The sequence below is a fragment of the Bufo gargarizans genome, chromosome 2 (genome assembly GCF_014858855.1).
Source record: "Bufo gargarizans isolate SCDJY-AF-19 chromosome 2, ASM1485885v1, whole genome shotgun sequence".
NCBI lineage: Eukaryota > Metazoa > Chordata > Amphibia > Anura > Bufonidae > Bufo > Bufo gargarizans.
The window spans coordinates 442,684,867-442,700,681 of NC_058081.1; positions in this window are offsets into that span (position 1 = coordinate 442,684,867).

Genomic DNA, 15,815 nt, shown 5'->3' on the forward strand with positions numbered 1-15,815 from the left:
TTAGGGATAGATTTCAAATAGCTCTGATATAGCAGAAACCACTAAATTATGAAATTGCTAAATTGGGAATTGTACTTCAACCCAGAACAAAAAATGTGCTTTGACGGACACTAAATATCTTGCCCAGCAACAACAGTACAGCGGTGGGTAACGAGAGATTTAGAGGGATTTAAATTTGAGGCCTAGTATTTAGGCGCTGGGTCACCGGTATGGATTTAGTGACAGAATTAGACTTGGAAATGCACAGAAGCGTGTGTGTGAAGTTATTCTGAATGACCCTATGTGCACCTTCAATATTATATACCCTTTTAGGGATAGATTTCAAATAGCTCTGATATAGCAGAAACCACTAAATTATGAAATTGCTAAATTGGGAATTGTACTTCAACCCAGAACAAAAAATGTGCTTTGACGGACACTAAATATCTTGCCCAGCAACAACAGTACAGCGGTGGGTAACGAGAGATTTAGAGGGATTTAAATTTGAGGCCTAGTATTTAGGCGCTGGGTGACAGGTATGGGTTTAGTGACAGAATTAGACTTGAAAATACACAGTAGCGGGTGTGTGTGAAGTTATTCTGAATGACCCAATGTGCACCTTCAATATTATATACCCTTTTTGGGATAGATTTCAAATAGCTCTGATATAGCAGGAACCACTAAATTATGAAATTGCTAAATTGGGAATTGTACTTCAACCCAGAACAAAAAATGTGCTTTGACGGACACTAAATATCTTGCCCAGCAACAACAGTACAGCGGTGGGTAACGAGAGATTTAGAGGGATTTAAATTTGAGGCCTAGTATTTAGGCGCTGGGTCACCGGTATGGATTTAGTGACAGAATTAGACTTGGAAATGCACAGAAGCGTGTGTGTGAAGTTATTCTGAATGACCCTATGTGCACCTTCAATATTATATACCCTTTTTGGGATAGATTTCAAATAGCTCTGATATAGCAGAAACCACTAAATTATGAAATTGCTAAATTGGGAATTGTACTTCAACCCAGAACAAAAAATGTGCTTTGACGGACACTAAATATCTTGCCCAGCAACAACAGTACAGTGGTGGGTAACGAGAGATTTAGAGGGATTTAAATTTGAGGCCTAGTATTTAGGCGCTGGGTCACCGGTATGGATTTAGTGACAGAATTAGACTTGGAAATGCACAGAAGCGTGTGTGTGAAGTTATTCTGAATGACCCTATGTGCACCTTCAATATTATATACCCTTTTAGGGATAGATTTCAAATAGCTCTGATATAGCAGAAACCACTAAATTATGAAATTGCTAAATTGGGAATTGTACTTCAACCCAGAACAAAAAATGTGCTTTGACGGACACTAAATATCTTGCCCAGCAACAACAGTACACCGGTGGGTAACGAGAGATTTAGAGGGAATTAAATTTGAAGCCTAGTATTTAGGCGCTGGGTCACCGGTATGGATTTAGTGACAGAATTAGACTTGGAAATACACAGTAGCGGGTGTGTGTGAAGTTATTCTGAATGACCCTATGTGCACCTTCAATATTATATACCCTTTTAGGGATAGATTTCAAATAGCTCTGATATAGCAGAAACCACTAAATTATGAAATTGCTAAATTGGGAATTGTACTTCAACCCAGAACAAAAAATGTGCTTTGACGGACACTAAATATCTTGCCCAGCAACAACAGTACAGCGGTGGGTAACGAGAGATTTAGAGGGAATTAAATTTGAGGCCTAGTATTTAGGCGCTGGGTCACCGGTATGGATTTAGTGACAGAATTAGACTTGGAAATGCACAGAAGCGTGTGTGTGAAGTTATTCTGAATGACCCTATGTGCACCTTCAATATTATATACCCTTTTTGGGATAGATTTCAAATAGCTCTGATATAGCAGGAACCACTAAATTATGAAATTGCTAAATTGGGAATTGTACTTCAACCCAGAACAAAAAATGTGCTTTGACGGGCACTAAATAACTTTCCCAGCTACAACAGGACAACGGTAACGAGAGATTTAGAGGGATTTAAATTTGAGGCCTAGTATTTAGGCGCTGGGTGACAGGTATGGGTTTAGTGACAGAATTAGACTTGGAAATACACAGTAGCGGGTGTGTGTGAAGTTATTCTGAATGACCCTATGTGCACCTTCAATATTATATACCCTTTTAGGGATAGATTTCAAATAGCTCTGATATAGCAGAAACCACTAAATTATGAAATTGCTAAATTGGGAATTGTACTTCAACCCAGAACAAAAAATGTGCTTTGACGGACACTAAATATCTTGCCCAGCAACAACAGTACACCGGTGGGTAACGAGAGATTTAGAGGGAATTAAATTTGAGGCCTAGTATTTAGGCGCTGGGTCACCGGTATGGATTTAGTGACAGAATTAGACTTGGAAATACACAGTAGCGGGTGTGTGTGAAGTTATTCTGAATGACCCTATGTGCACCTTCAATATTATATACCCTTTTAGGGATAGATTTCAAATAGCTCTGATATAGCAGAAACCACTAAATTATGAAATTGCTAAATTGGGAATTGTACTTCAACCCAGAACAAAAAATGTGCTTTGACGGACACTAAATATCTTGCCCAGCAACAACAGTACAGCGGTGGGTAACGAGAGATTTAGAGGGAATTAAATTTGAGGCCTAGTATTTAGGCGCTGGGTCACCGGTATGGATTTAGTGACAGAATTAGACTTGGAAATGCACAGAAGCGTGTGTGTGAAGTTATTCTGAATGACCCTATGTGCACCTTCAATATTATATACCCTTTTTGGGATAGATTTCAAATAGCTCTGATATAGCAGGAACCACTAAATTATGAAATTGCTAAATTGGGAATTGTACTTCAACCCAGAACAAAAAATGTGCTTTGACGGGCACTAAATAACTTTCCCAGCTACAACAGGACAACGGTAACGAGAGATTTAGAGGGATTTAAATTTGAGGCCTAGTATTTAGGCGCTGGGTGACAGGTATGGGTTTAGTGACAGAATTAGACTTGGAAATACACAGTAGCGGGTGTGTGTGAAGTTATTCTGAATGACCCTATGTGCACCTTCAATATTATATACCCTTTTAGGGATAGATTTCAAATAGCTCTGATATAGCAGAAACCACTAAATTATGAAATTGCTAAATTGGGAATTGTACTTCAACCCAGAACAAAAAATGTGCTTTGACGGACACTAAATATCTTGCCCAGCAACAACAGTACAGCGGTGGGTAACGAGAGATTTAGAGGGAATTAAATTTGAGGCCTAGTATTTAGGCGCTGGGTCACCGGTATGGATTTAGTGACAGAATTAGACTTGGAAATACACAGTAGCGGGTGTGTGTGAAGTTATTCTGAATGACCCTATGTGCACCTTCAATATTATATACCCTTTTTGGGATAGATTTCAAATAGCTCTGATATAGCAGGAACCACTAAATTATGAAATTGCTAAATTGGGAATTGTACTTCAACCCAGAACAAAAAATGTGCTTTGACGGGCACTAAATAACTTTCCCAGCTACAACAGGACAACGGTAACGAGAGATTTAGAGGGATTTAAATTTGAGGCCTAGTATTTAGGCGCTGGGTGACAGGTATGGGTTTAGTGACAGAATTAGACTTGGAAATACACAGTAGCGGGTGTGTGTGAAGTTATTCTGAATGACCCTATGTGCACCTTCAATATTATATACCCTTTTTGGGATAGATTTCAAATAGCTCTGATATAGCAGAAACCACTAAATTATGAAATTGCTAAATTGGGAATTGTACTTCAACCCAGAACAAAAAATGTGCTTTGACGGACACTAAATATCTTGCCCAGCAACAACAGTACAGCGGTGGGTAACGAGAGATTTAGAGGGAATTAAATTTGAGGCCTAGTATTTAGGCGCTGGGTCACCGGTATGGATTTAGTGACAGAATTAGACTTGGAAATACACAGTAGCGGGTGTGTGTGAAGTTACTCTGAATGACCCTATGTGCACCTTCAATATTATATACCCTTTTTGGGATAGATTTCAAAGAGCTCTGATATAGCAGGAACCACTAAATTATGAAATTGCTAAATTGGGAATTGTATTTCAACCCAGAACAAGAAATGTGCTTGAACGGACACTAAATAACTCGCCCAGCTACAGCACTAGGGACAGATTTAGCTGGATATAAATTTGAGGCCTAGTATTTAGGCGCTGGGTGACCGGTATGGATTTAGTGACAGAATTAGACTGGGATATGGCCAAAAAATGAACAGACTATTGCTGGTTAAATGCACTTGGTGTGACAGCTTCACCCTGATGTAGGCTTTAGCCAAAAAACAACCACACCATTGAGGGTTAAATGCACTTGGTGACAGGCGCAGCTTGCCCCTGATTTTGTATATGGCCAAAAAATGAACAGACTATTGCTGGTTAAATGCACTTGGTGTGACAGCTTCACCCTGATGTAGGCTTTAGCCAAAAAACAACCACACCATTGAGGGTTAAATGCACTTGGTGACAGGCGCAGCTTGCCCCTGATTTTGTATATGGCCAAAAAATGAACAGACTATTGCTGGTTAAATGCACTTGGTGTGACAGCTTCACCCTGATGTAGGCTTTAGCCAAAAAACAACCACACCATTGAGGGTTAAATGCACTTGGTGACAGGCGCAGCTTGCCCCTGATTTTGTATATGGCCAAAAAATGAACAGACTATTGCTGGTTAAATGCACTTGGTGTGACAGCTTCACCCTGATGTAGGCTTTAGCCAAAAAACAACCACACCATTGAGGGTTAAATGCACTTGGTCGCAGCTTGTGCTGGCGCACCACAAGACACAAAATGGCCGCCGATCACCCCAGAAAAATGAGACTGACAAACGGTCTGTGCAGCCTAAAAACAGTGAGCAATTGAGGATCAGCAGCTCAATGATCCACAGCTGCAGATCGATCAGTTAATCAAGTCCTTTGGAGGAGTTAATCTGCCTAATCTCGCCCTACTGTCGCAGCCGCAACCTCTCCCTACGCTAATCAGAGCAGAGTGACGGGCGGCGCTATGTGACTCCAGCTTAAATAGAGGCTGGGTCACATGGTGCTCTGGCCAATCACAGCCATGCCAATAGTAGGCATGGCTGTGATGGCCTCTTGGGGCAAGTAGTATGACGCTTGTTGATTGGCTGCTTTGCAGCCTTTCAAAAAGCGCCAAGAAAGCGTCACAAAAGCGCGAAGAAAGCGACGAACACCGAACCCGAACCCGGACTTTTACGAAAATGTCCGGGTTCGGGTCCGTGTCACGGACACCCCAAAATTCGGTACGAACCCGAACTATACAGTTCGAGTTCGCTCATCCCTAATTAAGAGCCTTTCCTACATCATTTCTGCAATCAGAGAGCAGACAGGACAATGGCATAATTGGTTTGCTTGATTTCACTCAGGACTAGTTTATTGGAAGACCTTGGCCACCTTGCTGTGATAATGGAGGAAATAGCAATGAATAAAGATATGTATGCACTAATTGTACATTTTTTGTGGAATTGGGACCAAAATAAAAAAGGATAGGGGACTTTGTCCACTTTAAAAATAAGCATTCAGCTTTCCGTCCACATGTAATTTCTTTGTAGGCTTAAGTTCATTTCAATTCAAGACACTTAAATGACATGTCTGCATGAAAGCTGAAAATCTTTGTTAACTTGCTGTAAACCCCAGTGTCTCAAACTCCCTTCTCCAAGTCATTCACAAAGGGGTTCAGAAAGCTGCTATTGTGAAGTGAGGCCTATAGAGGGAAGTGGGAAATGGAGGTTGTGCAACTGACGGCACTGCTCTATGTGGTTCAATCCCCAAATATAAAATGTCCAGAGAAAATCTTTACTTTCAAACATTGCTTCTGGTACTCAAGGGTTAACACCTTTCTGGCTGCTGCCATACTTGTACAGCAGAAGTTGGGTGTTTAAAGATGATGCCCACTCATGACTCATGAGATCAGCAGGTGCCATAGCCGCTGGGTTTCTGCTGTCATTTTTCTTTTCTTTGCAGTCTGGATTGGAAGTGTGGCTGACCCCATTGGTCTGCACCATCTTCTAACTAACCTGGTCTGCCCCATGGGCTGATTTTAATTAGTGCACATATAAAGCTGTAGCCTGGTCTTTCTGAATTTAATGGCGGCCATTTGGCACCAGGAGAGGTGGAATACAGAGTGGGCTCAGCATGCATGTGGAGCCTGCATTCCCTGAATTTAATGGAGGCCAGTATAGCATCAGAGAAGGTAGTATTTAGTGTAGGTTCCTGTCCTAAATCGTCTTTTCATTGGTGGACAGGCACAAATAATTTTGTACAAAATGTATTTGCCATATTAATAATGCCAACATAGGGCATTACAGCCCCCTACAGTGTCCCCAGCAGTATCCAGGCCCATCTATAAGTCACCCTTTTAGAGCTCCCAGTAGTTATAAAGCCCTCATAGTGCCCCCAACAGTTATAAAACCCCCTGTAGTGGCCCCCGTATTTATAATACCCCCTGTAGTAGCCTGAATAGACCTGAAGCAGTGCCCAGTGTAGTGATAATGACCCCTAAAGTGTACCATGTATTATAATGCTCCCTGTAGTGTCAGTATGTGTCATGCACCCCCACATATATAACTCTCTCCCCCCCTCTAGTTTAATGCCCCATACATATCTATTGCTCTCCCATTCTGTAATACAATGTTCCTATATATATATATATATATATATATATATAGTCCTCCACCATAGTGCCCCCAACGTATATATTTAGGCCTGCCTGTGGCCTGATTTGCAGAGTTCTAGTGCAGACAGTCAAAATTACATCACCACAACCTCCTGCACAGGGTCACAGGTGGGCAATAACGTGGTCACGATGTGACCATATCAACGCACTGCCCATGACCCGATACAGGAGGTCGCAGTGATGTCATTGCGAAAGCCTATGCAATTCTACTGTTTCATAGGCTTCAGGCCTAGTGGCCTGAATACTATGAGGCTGAATAGTGGGGACAGCAACCAGAGGCTCCCATGCCCCTTTGTAAACTGCTGCTTCCTTCACAGACAGGTTGACTGCCACCTAAGGTGAGAGTCTCATCTTGCCTCATAGCAGAAGCAGGCCTGCATAAAACATGTCTTTAGCTTTATGTATAAGTTTGAATGGAAACCTAATTTTGCTTGGGCTACATGTGATGTTGTAACCCTTTATTCTGCTATGCCCCACAGATTGGGGTTGTAATGCCTAACCCATCATCTACATATATATATATATATATATATATATATATATACAGAGTCGAGTCACATTGTTATGCCCACCAGCTAATATCCAGAGTAACCACCATATGCAGCACAGACAACAGCTAGACTGGCTGGGAGAGACTCAATAAGGTCCAGGTAGGTTGTAACAGGTATCCGGAGCCGTGCTGACTGCAGTACATCCCATAACTGCTGGAGGGCACATGGCGGGGGATCCATAGAGGATGCATAGAGCGAACTCAAAAATCGAGATGGTCCCACAGATGCTCAATTGGTTTTTCAAGTCTGGGGAATTAGGAGGACAGGGTAGTACTTGTAAGTCTTGATCATGCTCTTTTAACCAATGTTGGACATTTCCAGCCATGTGACATGTCACATTTTCTTGCTAGAAGATCCCATTTGCCCCAAGGAAAACTTGGCATGCATGGGTGAACTTGATCTGCAAGGATGGATTCATACCCAAATCGGGATGAGCCCAGAGAATGCCACAAAAACATTCCCCAGACAATTACAGTGCCACCACCAGCTTGTGTTCTTCAAGCAATGGCCGCAGAGTGTTTGTTCTCTGTTGTTTCTTGCCAGACACGCCAACATCCATCGATTTGATGTTGAGATGCAGTTACCATCTGTTTTGGAGCCCTATATGCAGTAGAGTTAGCTGAATTTGTTGTCACAACTCCACTGGTTCATTTTGACGGTGAACTGCTCTACTGTAGTTTGTCAGCTCACCCCCGTACACTTTTGTACGATCCCCAGCAAAAATGCATACAGTGGAGGATGCCCGCAGCGAGCCACAAGTATCACAATAGACATCCTACACAAGATAGCAATTATGTGGATGTGATAATCAATATAACAATATAACAATAGCAAAGACAGGTGCACTCTGCGGTCTTACTAAACCCTCAAACTGATTTTAAAATTGAGAGATTAGCCAACATATCCTACGGTGTAGGACATGTCTGAGCCCGAGTACGGCGCCAAGGTTTCTCAAGTAGCTCGGGGACCTAACACTCACCAACCTGTGCCATATGGGCAATACCAGGAGCCAGTGGGCAAATTACAGGAGCATGAGGCCGACTCACAAACAACTCACCAGTTACCTCCAGCATGTAACCATGCTAGCAATGGGAGGAGGGAGGAGTCTGCAAGTCCCACTCAAGACTGGCTGATAAGGCCCAGGCCTCACAGGTGCACCTAAATGTAGCCTGTAGATGGAAAACAGGCACATTTAAATATGGAGTTTATACACCTCCAGGCATCTCTATAAATACAAACTGAAAAGAACAGCGTGGTATTACACAGGCAGGAAGTGCTCAAACCCACATGCAGTTGTGCATATATACTTGTGGCCCATTGCTAATGACAATCCCCAGCAAAAATGCATACAGTGGAGGATGCCCGCAGCGAACCACAAGTACCACAATAGACATCCTACACAAGATAGCAATTATGTGGATGTGATAATCAATATAGCAATATAACAAAATAATAGCGGTCTTACTAAACCCTCAAACTGATTTTAAAATTGAGAGATTAGCCAACATGTCCTATGGTGTACATGCTGGAGGTAACTGGTGAGTTGTTTGTGAGTCGGCCTCATGCTCCTATAATCTGCCCACTGGCTCCTGGTAATGCCCATAAGGCACAGGCAGGTGAGTGTTAGGTCCCCGAGCTACTTGAGAAACCTTGGCGCGGTGCTCGGGCTCAGACATGTCCTACACCGTAGGATATGTTGGCTAATCTCTCAATTTTAAAATCAGTTTGAGGGTTTAGTAAGACCGCAGAGTGCACCTGTCTTTGCTATTATTTTGTTATATTGCTATATTGATTATCACATCCACATAATTGCTATCTTGTGTAGGATGTCTATTGTGGTACTTGTGGTTCGCTGCGGGCATCCTCCACTGTATGCATTTTTGCTGGGGATCGTCATTAGCAACGGGCCACAAGTGCAGGATTTGCTCCCCTATACATATGCACAACTGCATGTGGGTTTGAGCACTTCCTGCTTGTTTAATACGACGCCATTCTTTTCAGTTTGTATTTATAGAGATGCCTGGAGGTGTATAAACTCCAATTTAAATGGGCCTGCTTTCCATCCACAGGCTACATTTTGGTGCACCTGTGAGGCCTGGGCCATATCAGCCAGTCTTGAGTGGGACTTGCAGACTCCTTCCTCCTCCCATTGCTAGCATGGTTACATGCTGGAGGTAACTGGTGAGTTGTTTGTGAGTCGGCCTCATGCTCCTGTAATTTGCCCACTGGCTCCTGGTATTGCCCATATGGCACAGGTTGGTGAGTGTTAGGTCCCCGAGCTACTTGAGAAACCTTGGCGCGGTGCTCGAGTTCAGACATGTCCTACACCGTAGGACATGTTGGCTAATCTCTCAATTTTAAAATCATCTGTTTGAGGGTTTAGTAAAACAGCAGAGTGCACCTGTCTTTGCTATTATTTTGTTATACAACTGAAGTAATAATTGGAATGGGTGGACTACAGTACCCTGAAAGAGTATCAAAATTAGTATTATTCACTTTATAAAAAGACAACTGAGGGGAGATCTGATAACTATGTATAAATATATCAGGGGACAGTACAGAGATCTCTCCCATCATCTATAAATCCCCAGGACTGTGACTGTGATGAGGGGACATCCTCTGCGCCTAGAGGAAAGAAGGTTTGTATACAAACATAGAAGAGGATTCTTTATGGTAAGAGCAGTGAGACTATGGAACTCTCTGCCTGAGGAGGTGGTTATGGTGAGTTCACTAAAAAGAGTTCAAGAGAGGCTTGAGTGTATTTCTGGAGTGTAATAATATTACAGGCTATAGTTATTAGATTTCTGGAGAGGTCTTGATCCAGGGAGTTATTCTAATTGTCTGATTGGAGTCGGGAAGGAATTTTTTTTTCCCCCCAAAAATGAGGAAAATTGGCTTCAACCTCACAGTTTTTTTTTTTGCCTTCCTCTGGATCAACTTGCAGGATAACAATTCAGAAAAACGACTAAATAAGAGGTATTTCAGGCGAAAATGGCAGCGCTATCTGTGAATTCTCCCCACTCACGCCAGGTCTAAAATTGTGTATGTGGTGTGGGCAGGAAAGGGGACAGGCTGGCAGGCCCAACTCATTCATAATTTTCTATGCCTGTTTTAGGCGTAGAAAATGGTCTTATTGTAAGACAGCTGTAGAGCTTAGAACTGGCGGAAGATCCACCAAAGTTGTGAAGAGACCTGCGCCTTTTCATAAATTCGGTGGAACTACTGCCAGCACGGGGCTAAAATGCCGGACTTAATAAATGTGCCCCTATGATACTATGTACAATCCGTATATTACATCTATAGTTTTTTTGGCCTCTATATACAGACAATTTGTTGCTTGTATGGCGCAGTTCAGAATCAGATTTTTTACATTGTACAGTACACAAATTGTAATGAGATGAACTTGCAGTTCACTACTAGTTATAAAAAGCATCAGATTTCTTTTCTGAAAGTAACTTTCATAGTGGAAGAAAATCAACTAAAAACCATTTGTTACATAGAAAAAAAAGAAAAAAGTTATTCTATTTTAGTTGCGTCTTCATGTGATGCCAAACACACCATTAACAATATTCCCTTTGAAGACATGATACACATACGCAGACATTGCTTAGATGATGATTCATTCGGTATAGAGGCCAAGACGTTTACAAGAGGTTACTCTAAAAAACTGAATGGATAAAGGCCTACGTAGGCAATAGAATAGCGTGAACACAGATAAAAGACCAATGGTTACTTTTGTTACTACGTTTATTTCATCAGGTCAAAAGGATTGTAACCAAATATATAGCTATTCTAGACTTGGATGAAGTGTTAAATGACACTTTTAGAGGGGTGAAAATTGTTTCTAGCAACGATTCATATTGAGATCAGTTTTGTCATGTTTGTGTAACTATCTTTTTTTTTTCTAATGTTAGGACAGTTATAGGGAATGTTTTTGTAATATACTTTACTTAGTGAATTGTATATTTCTGTGAGAAAAATCGCTCTGAAGTTGCCCCTTGTCAGTGTTCTCTAAATGAGCGTTGCTAAGGAAAGTCCTTCTTCACAGTTCAGCACAGCCGCTAACTACTGCTGCCCTCACTATCTCTCCTCCTCTATAGGCCTAAAACTGACCATTATGTACGAGCTACCATATATATATATATATATATATATATATATACACACACAGTATACAGTGTGTGTGTGTATATATATATATATATATATATATATATTAGAGATGAGCAAACCTTTTAAGATTTGGTTTGGGTCTGATTAACTGTATTTTTTTTAAAGTTCAGTTCAGACCCAAATCGATTCTACCTGAACTAAGGTTGCTACAATTGCCCTGGAAATTGGTACATAACGCCCTCTACTCTCCTAGGACTTGATTTTTTAGGAATACATGTTATTTCCCTTTTGGTAATTTTCTATGAATTTTTGCTTTTCTATTTCCCCTTCTCACCTCCCTAAGCTCTCTTGAATGCAATGACAGCAATAGCAAATTTAGTAACACTGACATACTTAGCTATGGGTAAATCCATGGTTAACACTACGCTGTCCCATGTGTTATGATTTTTCATATTCCAAAGCTTCTAAAAATGTTTCCTTTACTGGGGGTCGAACGTTGTTATGGGATAAAAAAAACATTGGCCTGTTGGAGAACCAAGCATCCAAAAATTGATACCTTAATGAGGCCACAATCCCTGCCCATATGAAGTATGTAAATTTGACAAAGCAACAACGGAACTCTTGCATGCTTGGCAAGAAGTCTTACCAAGACTACTGTTTGGTGCTGAAGCTATTCGAAGAGGCCACAAAATTTGTCAGTAAGGACAACTGTGGCATAAACAATCTCAACTCCCTCATATTTACCTTAAAATAGATACTGACACTCATGCAGCAGGGGATGACGGTGGAGGGAAAACAGCTAACCCAACTTGCTGTCTGCCATGTAGTTGTTGGGGACCCATAAGGAGAAACTCCCATGGAAGAGGAGGAGGATGAGGAGCTGCCACTGGAGGATTCAGAGGTGGAGGATGATGAGTGACCATCCACGACACCCAATCATCTCAGTAGGGTGCGGAGCTGGAAATAACTGGCTCCTTGGGCATGAAGGCCAGAATGGCAAACTGTATGCTCGCTTGCTTATGCACGACAGACATATTGTTGACATCAAGCAGTCTAAAAGGTTTGCTCATCTTCTCTAATATACAGTTGCAAGAAAAAGTATGTGAAACCTTTGGAATGATATGGATTTCTGCACAAATTGGTAATAAAATGTGATCTGATCTTCATCTAAGTCACAACAATAGACAATCACAGTCTGCTTAAACTAATAACACACAAAGAATTAAATGTTACCATGTTTTTATTGAACACACCATGTAAACATTTACAGTGCAGGTGGAAAAAGTATGTGAACCCCTAGACTAATGACATCTCCAAGAGCTAATTGGAGTGAGGTGTCAACTGGAGTCCAATCAATGAGATGAGATTGGAGGTATTGGTTACAGCTGCCCTGCCCTATAAAAAACACACACCAGTTCTTGGTTTGATTTTCACAAGAAGCATTGCTTGATGTGAATGATGCCTCGCACAAAAGAGCTCTCAGAAGACCTACGATTAAGAATTGTTGATTTGCATAAAGCTAGAAAGGGTTATAAAAGTATCTAAAAAAAACTTGCTGTTCATCAGTCCACGGTAAGACAAATTTTCAATAAATGGAGAAAGTTCATCACTGCTGCTACTCTCCCTAGGAGTGGCCATCCTGTAAAGATGACTGCAAGAGCACAGCGCAGACTGCTCAATGAGGTGAAGAAGAATCCTAGAGTGACAGCTCAATACTTACAAAAGTCTCTGGCATATGCTAACATCCCTGTTAGAAAATCTATGATACGTAAAACACTAAACAAGAATGGATTTCATGGGAGGATACTACAGAGGAAGCCACTGCTGTCTAAAAATAACATTGCTGCACGTTTATAGTTTGCACAAGAGCACCTGGATGTTCCACAGCAGTACTGGCAAAATATTCTGTGGACAGATCTTTCCTTTTCTTCTCCATTTGGTCCAGACCATCATATGCAGACATCTTTGGTCAGGGGTGTGCAGCCCTTCTGCAATATATATAGAGACCAGTATTAATAAATGGCACAGTATAGATGGGGCCTGTTCCAGATTGCAACCCATCTGATTAGGTTATACCTCTGACTTGACTCAATGTTTCTGCAGTTCATCCCCACCCAATATTTCAAATAACCTCCCTCTACACAGCTGCCACTTTAACATTGCCATCCTGTAGTATCCACCAATACTATGCCTGCTGCTTCCACACGTGCCCACATTACTGTACTGATAGTGCTGTCAATGACTTGAAATACTGTACTTACAAAATAAAAGTGCCAAAGGACATGGCTACAGAACTGGAAAATGACGGCACCCAAAACAGACTTTAGGCATCAAACCCCAGACCAGAACCCAAGATTAATACAGACCTCTTGACAGACCCTATACATAATACAGACTCCCAAACCAGAACCCAAAATTAATACACATGCTAAATTAGCCCCAAAATCATACAAGCCCCAGATTAGATCCCAAATTTATACAGACCCCAAAATTCATGGTCCTTATAACTTTCATCCCAAGGGATTAGTACAAGATTAATATAAAAATGAAAATCAGATGACAATGCCTTTCTAACAAAGCTAAAACCAGCCTTGTATCACACATGGGTCCAGAGATCTCCACATTCAATGCTCCCATTGCTCTGCTAGATTATCTTCAGCCAAGCAGCTCAAGGACAGTGTCCTTTCTGCTGCATCTGGGCCTCGATTCTCTCTCTCTCTGTAACTGCCACAGCTTCTAACTAAACATATTGCTGGTGGCAGTTGAAGATTTAAACTGAGCATTTTCAACCAGATTAGTGAGATGGACAAAGAATAAAGAAAAGAATAGCAGGTGGCACTATGCAAATACATTTTATTGATTAGTTCGCTGCCTATACTAAATTTTTAATTACATGCAATTACAAAAGTATTCAGATCCAGACGCTGGTTTAAAAAAACCTGCAGTCCTATGTTAAACCACAGATAACACTAGTGCTGATAATGTGGCAGTGTTACCTGCAGTCCTATGTAAAACCACAGATAACACTAGTGTAGAGCATGTGGTAGTGTTACCTACGTCCTTAGTGTGCCTCCCTGTGTCTTTCCCACAGACTCCATGCTGCTGGTGCTGCCTCCGCTTTCTTCTTCTTTCCCTGCACAGAACGTCCTGTTGCAGCTGCGCAGCAGACATAGGAACACTGTCGGCATGGTGATTGTGACAGAAACATAGAGAGAGACACATACATACAATAAATATGATCACCAACATTATATATATATATATATATATATATATACAGTTGCAAGAAAAAGTATGTAAACCCTTTGGAATGATATGGATTTCTGCACAAATTGGTCATAAAATGTGATCTCAGCTTCATCATAGTCACCACAATAGACAATCACAGTCCGCTTAAACTAATAACACACAAAGAATTGAATGTTACCATGTTTTTATTGAATGCACCATGTAAACATTTACAGTGCAGGGGGGAAATGTATGTGAACCCTTGAATTTAATAACTGGTTGAACCTCCTTTGGCAGCAATAACTTCAACCAAACGTTTCCTGTAGTTGCAGATCAGACGTGCACAACGGTCAGGAGTAAGTCTTGACCATTCCTCTCAACAGAACTGTTTCAGTTCAGCAATATTCTTGGGATGTCTGGTGTGAATCACTTTCTTGAGGTCATGCCATGGCATCTCAATCGGGTTAAGGTCAGGACTCTGACTGGCCACTCCAGAAGGCGTATTTTCTTCTGTTTAAGCCATTCTGTTGTTGATTTACTTCTATGCTTTGGGTCGTTGTCCTGTTGCAACATCCATCTTCTGTTGAGCTTCAGCTGGTGGCCTTAAGTTCTCCTGCAAAATGGCTTGATAAACTTGGGAATTCATTTTTTCTTCGATGATAGCAATCCGTCCAGGCCCTGACGCAGGAAAGCAGCCCCAAACCATGATGCCCCCACCACCATACTTCACAGTTGAGATGAGGTTTTGATGTTGGTGTGCTGTGCCTCTTTTTCTCCATACATAGTTTGTGTGTTTCTTCCAAACAACACAACTTTGGTTTCATCTGTCCACAGAATATTTTGCCAGTACTGCTGTGGAGCATCCAGGTGCTCTTCTGCAAACTGTAAACGTGCAGCAATGTTTTTTTTGGACAGCAGTGGCTTCCTCTGTAGTATCCTCCCATGAAATCCATTCTTGTTTAGTGTTTTACGTATCGTAGATTCGCTAACAGGGATGTTAGCATATGCTAGAGACTTTTGTAAGTCTTTAGGTGACACTCTAGGATTCTCCTTCACCTCATTGAGCAGTCTGTGCTGTGCTCTTGCAGTCATCTTTACAGGATGGCCACTCCTAGTGATAGTAGCAGCTGTGCTGAACTTTCTCCATTTATAGACAATTTGTCTTACCGTGGACTGATGAACAGCAAGGCTTTTGGAGA